Raw genomic sequence first — 9,965 nt, forward strand, 5'->3', positions numbered from 1 at the left:
AATCGTCCACTTGATCTAGAGAGAGAGAGAGAGAGAGAGAGAGAGAGAGAGAAAGAGAAGTTAATCTTGTGATTATTAGTGAACTTTTGAAGGAGAAGAGGAGAGCATCAAAGCTTGGATCAAGAGGAGGCTTTGGATCTAGAGGTTCATCAAGGTTTTGCTTCAATTAGAGGTAAAAAGATGCTAACTTGATCATTTCCTTATGAGATCTCGGTTTAAGGAGTTTCTAGGGTTTTCTCCAACCCTTTTTGTGTCATTGAGTCCTTTGAGCATGATTTGAGGCTAAAACCTCAGATCTGGATTGTAAGAGGTCTTGTGAGTCCAAAGACCTGAACTTTATTGAGCTAGAGACAAGGTCTTTTGCATCTAACCCTTGTTGGATCTTATATTGGCATTATGGAGCAAATATGGCATGCATGAACGTAAAGATCGAAATTTTATATGACATTCGAGCCTTAGGAGACTAGATCTAGAGTTTGGAGTGGTGTATCTGCCTTAAAACGTCTGAATGAGAATACAGACTGAATGGACTCACCGAGTCAATGAGCTGACTTGACGAGTTGGCTAGGGTTTTCCCGATGATTTTGGATATGGGTAACTCGGCGAGTTGATGAGACAATTCGACGAGTTAAGTTGGGTTTTCGCGAGGTTCTGAGGAACAATGGGGACTCAGTGAGTCACATAGATGCACTCGGCGAGTCAGGTCAACATGGACAATTGACTTGAGAGTTGACTTCTATTAACTTTAGGGATTGGTCAAGGCAGCGATTATGGGGACCATGGAGGGTTAAAATTGTCTTTCACCCATTCCAAGAGTTCTAGAGGGATTAGCATGAGTTTATATAAAGTTGTGATCTTCAAGTGTTAATTAGAGATGCTTATTACATGTAGGCGGAGATTAGGCTATTCGAGGGGTATCCAGTTTCCTGGCTTGCTTACGAGGTGAGTCTTCTCACTATACTTACCTGAGTGGTAATACCGAGTGACCGAAGGGTCTTAATTGAGTTATTAGCTAGAGTGTCCTATGTGCTTATATTGGGTTATTGTGATATTATGCATCTTGTCTTTGTGATGTATGCTATGTTATTATGTGTTTTACTGAGATCGGACCGGAGTGTCCAAATCGAGTTGTGATACCGGAGGGTCTTCACGGAGATATAGGATTGGAGGGTCTTTCCTGAGCTGTGGGACCAGAGGATCCTCACTGAGACACATGACCAGAGGGTCTACACGAGCCGTGAGACTGGAGGGTGTCCACCGAGACGCATGAGACCGGAGGGTCCATGCCGAGTTATAGCCATGAAACGCTTATTAATTATGTATGTGGTGTTTTGGGGAACTCGCTATGATTTGTGCTTACCATGTTGTGTGATATGTGTTTTAGGTACTTCTCGGGATCGCAAGAAGGCGTCGACTTGATTGTACACACCAATTCGAGACTATGTGGATGATTCTGGGATAATGACATTTTTTTGTTGATTTGTGTTGACACTTGAAACAACTATGTTCTTGAGAAATATATTATGAGTTTTTATGTGTTTTAAAATGAAAAATTCCGTTTGAAGATTTACTTTGTTACATTACAATCATACTCTTAGTCAAGGTGAACTCCGAGTGGTCAGTAGGAACAACCCATATTGAGGTATTGATAAGGATGGGCGTATGCATAAGAACTTTTTGGGTGCCAAGCCAACAAGTCTTCATGGAAGCCCAAAGCCAGTAGAAATCATGGACTGGATCTACAAGATGGAGATGGTATTTGAAAGTTGCAACTACAGGAACAAACAGATAACTTTCTTTGTAGTCAGACAACTAAAGACCGGAGTTTTAAGTTGGTGGAAGTTGTTAGCAGATACAATGCCATGGGGAGAAGCCATGCAGATGTCTTGGGAAGCATTCGTGGAGTAGTTGAAAATGCAATACTGCTTAGAGATTTATTTGATAGACCTAAGCAATGAATTTCAGAACTTGAAGAAAGCGAAGATGAGTGTTGACGAGTATGCCACCGCATTCACAAAGAAATATGAAGCTATTCCCCTACTTGGTGCCTACTAAACTCTCCAAGATAGATAGGTTTGCTAACATATTGTCAACAGACTTTGGTGCAATAGTAAAAATGGAAACTACTTTGAAGACAACCGTTAGAGCAGCCAAGAACGTGGAGACCCAACTTAGGGAAAAGGGTCTGGAAAGTGCTGAGGTAGGGTAGAAGAGGAAGTTTGAGGGGTCTTCAAGATTTGATAAGAGAAATAGGTTCCCGAAGTCTGACCCCAACAACAAGATGTATGGGGATAAAAATTAAGAAAACTAGTGTAACAAATGCAGAAGGAAACACATTGGGAGATGCTTTAAAGAGGTGACCTGCTTCAAATGCGGGAAGAATGGTCACTATGCCAACGAATGCTCAAGAAAGAAGTCTCCTTTAAGTGTGGTGAAGAAGGACACTTCAAGCAAAATTGCCTAAATAGGGAAGGAGCTACAAAGCCAAACATACCACTGAAACCGAAGGAAAGAGCATTCCAGATGATCCTTAATGAAGCAGGTGACGATGCAATGGATTAGGTAGGATCTATAAATTAGCCATATAGATAGTATCATGTGGTGTAGCCTAATATAAGAGGCATAGTGTAGGTGAAACTTGAATACCTATGTAATCGTTTCAAGAAATAATATAAACCTTAAAAGACAATACTCGGGAAGAGTATGAGTAGGTGTGAAAGGTAGTAGATGCCTATAATACCCAAAGCACATGAATCACAGTTGGATCAAGGAAAGTCACAAGGTTAACAAGGCACTAGTAATTGATTCCGTTTTGTTCATGACTGTCGTTACCATCTTTTTGGTAATGACTAAAAAGATGATTGTTATTCCGACCCTAATGGTCATATCAAATCTAGTCCAACTAAGATAAGTATGTTATGTGGTTTAGAGAACTAAGATCGATGTAGCATCTGACTTAAGCCAAAAGATTGAAGTAAAAGATAATCGAAGCGACTAATAGAAGTATCGCAATCGCCTTGAAAGTAAGAAGATTGTAGCTAGAAGTGCTACATGCTAGAATGTGATTATATCACATTAGAACAGGAAGGAAGGTATCTTCCATTCTGGAATTTGGCTGTAAAAGACCCGAGTCTAAGCATTGGATCATATGATGAAAGGTCATTAGAACATGACCCATCGATCTATTATGGTAATCGAAGTAAAGAACTTATCTTAAGTTATGTCTATTAAGAAGAAGAAGGAGTCTCGAATAAAGATCGATTTTGTAAATCAAAGGTTACGATTGAGAATCCAACATAGTACAAAGAGCAGATGCAAGATTGAACACTCCAAGCAATCAAGAAGTCCAATAGAGAGATACTCATTTAAAAGGACAAAAGGGTTACGATTATTACCTAGGATGAAAAGATAACATATGGAGTCACTATACAAGCCTTATTTTGTTGATGATTCTGGGACGTAATCATCCTAAGGGGGAGATAATTGTCACGCTCGTAGATTCGGGTTAGTCAATTTAGAGATAACAAGTGTTAAAAATGACTTTTTGATAGAAGATTATTTAGAATAAATAATCTTAACCAAAGTCATAGTATATTTCACAAGGATTCTGTACATATAAAGAACGCTAAAATCCAACTTATAACGAAGAATTTATAACCCGTCGAAGTGAAGTCAATATTGAAACTATAATGAGTGGTTTTTTTTTTGGGAGGAGATCTTAGCAGGGCCGGTGCATTGTTTTTTACTACCCAGGGCGATATAAGAATTCTATAACCTTATAATTAAAAAAATTATAAAATAAAAAATGCAGTAAGGTATATAATCAAACAAATAATTCTAATAAAACCTACATAAATTATCTAGATGGAAAATATCTCCTATTTTACAATAATCAAATTTTTATAAAAATTTACTTTAGATACTTAAATTTGCTAATCCATTCAATTATTTGTCCCTCGAGAAGTCAAAATTTTGCATATGTTTAGATGTCAGAGTCCAAAATATAGGTCCTTTGGACATCACATAAACAATAACACAAAAGCTTAGAAAGGATGTCAGACAACATATATTAAACACAAACAGATTTCGAAATTAAAATTACCAAAAAAAAATAAAATCTGATTTCTAAAACAGCATATACATATTTGATTATTGAAATAGTTGAGAATAAGAGAAATCAGATACAAATATGATTTCAGAGCTTAAACATGGATAAAGCAATAGAGAAATCACCAAAATATGATTTCAAAAAAGAATAGAGAAATCATATACAAAAATCAAATAACTCTTGGAGACTTTGATAATTTTTCATGTAATCAAATGGAGAAGAAATCAGATAAATAAGAATTAATAAAAATTTCTAAAACAAACCTAAGCAAATATAGATGTTAAATAAAAAGTTGTGGAAAATCAAATAGATAGTTATTGAAGAAATCAGTTATAGATGAAATCAAATAGATGAAAAATTCAACATATTTCAAGATTAGACTTACCCAAAGGTGATTTCTGAAACCTTGGAGAAATGAGACATACAAAAATCCAATGTCTTTGAGACTTGGTAAACTCTTTTTTTACTGTAATAAAATGTAGAAGAAATCAGATAGAGACATCATCAAAGAGATAAAAAATTAAAGCAAAATTTGAGATTAACATTGCCCAAATTGATTTCTGAATCAACAATATCAATCACAAATATAATTATAGAGGAAAAATCTTATTTGGTTTATGCAAGACTGAAACAGCCAACGCCTAAAAAGAAACAATCACACCCAAATCACTAACTCAGATATTCATAATCGATGTATCGGTATCACAAAATCACATATCGAAATCGCTATATCTCTAACAGCCAAGCCAATCTCTAATAGACGCGAATCGATGAAACTATAACATCAATATTTGTTCTTACTTTTTATTTATCGGGGGAGAGAGAGAGAGAGAGAGAGAGAGAGAGAGAGAGAGAGAGAGAGAGACATATTCAAGGCTAGGGGTGTAAACGAGCCGAGCCGAGCCCGAGCCTGACAAAGCTCGAGCTCGATTCGAGCCTTAAAATGAAGCTCGAGCTCGGCTCATGAACAATTTATTGGGCTCGCGAGCCTAATCGAGCCTAAACGAGCCTCTATGTGTGTGTGTGTGTGTATATATATATATATGTGTGTGTGTGTGTGTATGTATGTATGTATGTGTGTGTATGTGTCTATATATATATATATATATATATATATATATATATATATATATATATATATAGAGAGAGAGAGAGAGAGAGAGGCTCGTTTAAGCTCGTTTAGGCTCGCGAGCCCATTAATTGAAGCTCGGCTCGAGCTCATTTAATAAACGAGCCTCATATTTAGGCTCGAGCTTGGCTCGGGCTCGTTTAATTCGATCTCGAGTCGAGCTTTTAACGAGTTGATCCCGAGTAGCTCACGAGTAGCTCGGCTCACTTACACCCCTATTCAAGACTACTAGGCATTGATTTCTCCATGGATAGCAACACCAACGTGTTTCTAGCCGCCATGCGATGTTTCGTTTCTCTATGCCGCTGTCTATGGCGTGGCACCTCTCTTTCCCTTGATTTCTTTCTCGTCATTAAACAAAACAAATTTGAGCTATATTTATTGGACCATACTTATAAATAACATAAATATATGTCGACTTATTTCTTAGTTGATGCCCCTAAAACTTTAATGCCTTGGGCCTAAGCCCAAGCTGCCCATGTATTGGGCCGACACTGGATCTTAGTGAAGATCCAATCTAAAACACTACATCAAACCAATAAAATCTAGTTTTTTGTGTTTGTTTTATATTTTGTATTTTCTTTTGTTTGGAATAGCTAAGGTCTATTTCTAATGTTTTTGTTCAAAGCCGACATTAAACCCATACTTACATTTGTTTAGGTTTGTCTGGGACACAATTGTTGAGCAAATGGGGTTTGATCCATGTATACAAAACTAATTACAGAATTCGTCCCGGTTGGCTTTTGCTAAACTTCTAATAATACATAAAAAAACCCGTCCCCATTTTGTAGCATGGGTTTTTTTTTTCTAATTAATAACAAAATAATATGAATATAATTTATAAATTAATTATCCTCACATACTATTACCTCTAAACTTGTGTCATAACATACTCAATGTACATGTCATAACATTTGGTCCCTTTATTATTTTTTTTTGTACCCAACATACCATCGAACTTGTTGTTTGTGTTCATCATATATATCATCGAACTTGTTGTTTGTGTTCTCCATAACCCTGCGATGGTGTATTGGGTACAACAAAAAAAGGAAAGGGACCAAATGTGAATAAATTCAACAGTTGGTTACCCTCCTGAGTCATTCCCCCAAAAAGTTAAATGAAATCAAAGTTACAAAAGTATCAATGATTGCCACGTACTTACGCAATAACGTATATGAAGAGCATTTTGAAGGGGTATCTTAATCAAAATAATGGTTTATGTTACACCTACTAGGGTTAGCTGTAATCAACTCTCTGCAAAAGGATATTAACGTGTTAGGAGGTAACTTTATTTGCATAAACATTTAGCTCACAATATATTATAGATTTTTGTCTGCAAAAGTTGCATCATCCTACACATATTGATGTCATATCTTATCGCATGAATTCGATCATAAATCCAACTAAACTAAAAGATCACAACACTTGTGGTTCTACTCGTTTGTAGACTTGTTCAGAATCCATGATATGATAAATCATTAAATTAGAAACGTAAATATGGTTATGAAAGACGCATGCTCAATCAAGATTAATAATATGCAAATGCATTACAAAGTTATACATGTATGAAAAATGTTCTTTGTGGGTTATGATTTAAAAAGAAGCAAAAATGAGTCTCATAAAGTCATTAATATAAGCAGGAGGGTAACTAATTGTTGAGTTTATTCATATTTGGTCTATTTCCTTTTTTTGTACCTAATATATCATCGAACTTGTTGTTTGTGTTCACCATAACCTTTTGACCGGTTATCACATGTGATAGCTGGTCAAACGGATTATGGTGAATACAATCACCAAGTTTAATGATGTATTGGGTACACAAAAAAGGATCAAATGTGAACAAACTCAACAGTTGGAATGTCACTTATTACCACTCGACTAAAGGCTTTTCGTTAACTTTTTTTTATTTATATAGAGTTTCTTTTGATTAACTTTTTTATTTATATTGTACACCTCATATACCTTATTAAACTATATTGTGATGTAATATTCGAATAAAAAACTAAACTATATAATAAGGTTAGAAGCAATGTTTTAAAAACCGGTTTTTTAGTTGAACCGGTATGGTGATCGGTTCCCGATTCAACCGGTTTAACCGGTTCGACCGCCCGGTTAACCGGTTTCAATATTTTTCATGTTTTTTTCCCTATTTCAATACACATAGGTGGATATATAAATCATGAATTTGATGTTTACAAGTTCAAATATTAAAAAGAACACATAAAAATAAGTTTTAGATGAATTCATATACACTAAAATAACACAAAATCATAAGTTTTAGTACTTTATATCAATCCATACACGTTAAAAAAAATAAAGTATAATACCGAAACAAAATATAGTTTTAGATGAATACAAACACTTTAAAAAACTTATAACATTTATCATATGTTTTTACTTTGAGATAAAACTAAAAAGATTTGAAAAAAAAATCACCAAAGTTAATATGTAAATGGTTTTTTTGTGTGTTTTTATTCAGTTTAACTGATTCAACCGATTTATTTTGACCGATTCAACCGAGTTTTTCTAAAAACTGACCGGTTCAATCCGGTTTAAAAATCGACATAAAACTAGTGATAGTTGAACCGCTTCCTCATTCGGTTTCCTGTCCAATCGGTTCGACCGTCCGGTTCAAACCGATTTTTAAAACATTGTTTATAAGTTAAAAATCGTAAGAAAGTAGATATCGATTTTAACGGCTCCTCTGTTAACGTTGTCACCATTTAATAATACAATAATTATTTGAAAATAACAGTGAAAATGTAAATGAACGTGTTTTTTAAATATTCATTGAGATTCGTTTCCATTATTGTATGACAATTTTAGATGAGAATATCTATGATCAGAAACATCTAATATGATATGATTTTAAAACTTATAAAAAACCTCAAATTTTATTAATAAAAAAATATCGGATGATTCTAAAGATCCCCCTATCTTCTCATTACCTCCTTCCTACTAAACAATCATTATTTTATGTTATAAAAATCATATTTAATATCTAATCAATTACAATACTGATATTTATATTAAAAATAATATTAAAAGCAACTAATGTCTAACTTTTTGTGTAAATGATTCTACAAAGCTTTTTTTATTGCTCTTAATATATTTCTAATAATCTATATACTATTATGAAAATAGTAGTAGACATAATTATGGTATTTATTATACTTATGTATTATCTTTTTTTTTTTGAACAACAAAATGTATTAAAGAAATCAAAACCAACAGTAGCTACAGAGCCAATACAGAAATGATCAAAAACAACAAACAAAATGAAGCTAAACTACAAGGCTAACTAAAGTAGAATAGCAAAGTGAAAAATGAAATGCAGGCAAACAACACCAAGTATAAAACACTAGAAGGCTATCACTAAGGGTAATTTCTTCCACAACACCATATCACACATATAATGAAGTGACCAACCACTAAAGCTTCTCAAGTGATACATCAAAAATCAGAACCCATTGTTTATCTATCATCCCGAGAGGTTTTGTAAACAATCTCCAACCCAACATCAGGGGCAAAACGGTCAAGCTGCATCATTTAACAAAAAATAGGACAGAACCAGGATAGATAGGGAATTGTATACTTGTGAAGATCCAATAACTCACACCCGTGCAAACACACTAACACTGGAAACAACCGTTAGAGGTCAAATGGAAAAGGACCATTTCAACTCCATTAATTTCATAGCATAAGGCAGATTCTATCATAAAATAACATTATATCGGCACTTCAAATTCTGTAAAGCACAACCAAAACACTAAATTCCAGACATAAGCACAACATCTTTATGCATTCATAGCTAAGAGACTTGAAGTAGCTCCCTAACAGATGCTCCATTTTAATCGACTATCCAGAAAATTAGGAGGAAAAAGACCTATAATTGGCATGTAATTACCACAAACTCACAAGAAAGCATAACTGACAACAACCGGAGAAAGAAACAACATACACATGCCTAAAGGAAATACATGAACCTGAACCCTACTCACACACCCATAAATGAAGATACATGAAGGAAGTGCAACTACTTACAGACAAAAAACCTACAGAATTCTAACCAAAAGAACTTAAACACACGCCAAAAGCACACATGTATGCAAGAAAGCACGCCACAAGACACCAAAAGAAAATATATCTTCCCCCATCCCCCAACCCCACCCTATACACTTGAACTTATAGAGATAGGATCAAAACGCCATTCATTCCATATGATTGCATTGTTTTTTATTCTGGAACTTATCCATAAATGAGATAAGGATTGAATTTCATTTGACAAACCTTTATGAGAGCATAAATCACTATAATGAACCTTCAAGTTCATGTGATTCCAAATGATCCAAATATAAACCAGCATGATGGCAGACTGGATTTGGGTAACCCACTGTTATTGGAGATGTTTTTCCAAAAGAGCAAGTCAAACACTGATACCAACGAATTAGGGAGAAGATACCACCAGGCTTTGAGATTACTGCACACTTCATTTGAGATACTACATGAGAGGAATAGATGAGCTGTTGATTCTGTTACTTGATTACATATGGAACACTACTTACTATTTCCAATCCCCCATTTTAGAAGGTTCTCTTTAGTTAGGAGCCTATTATGGGCTAGCCTCCAAGCCAGAATATTAACTTTCCTTAGGACAAGATTATTCCAATCCCATTCTACCAGAGACTTAGGTAAAATAGAATTGTCAATGTGAAATATTAAAGAGGA

The sequence above is a fragment of the Lactuca saligna genome, chromosome 1 (assembly GCF_052625555.1).
Source record: "Lactuca saligna cultivar CGN05327 chromosome 1, ASM5262555v1, whole genome shotgun sequence".
Lineage (NCBI taxonomy): Eukaryota > Viridiplantae > Streptophyta > Magnoliopsida > Asterales > Asteraceae > Lactuca > Lactuca saligna.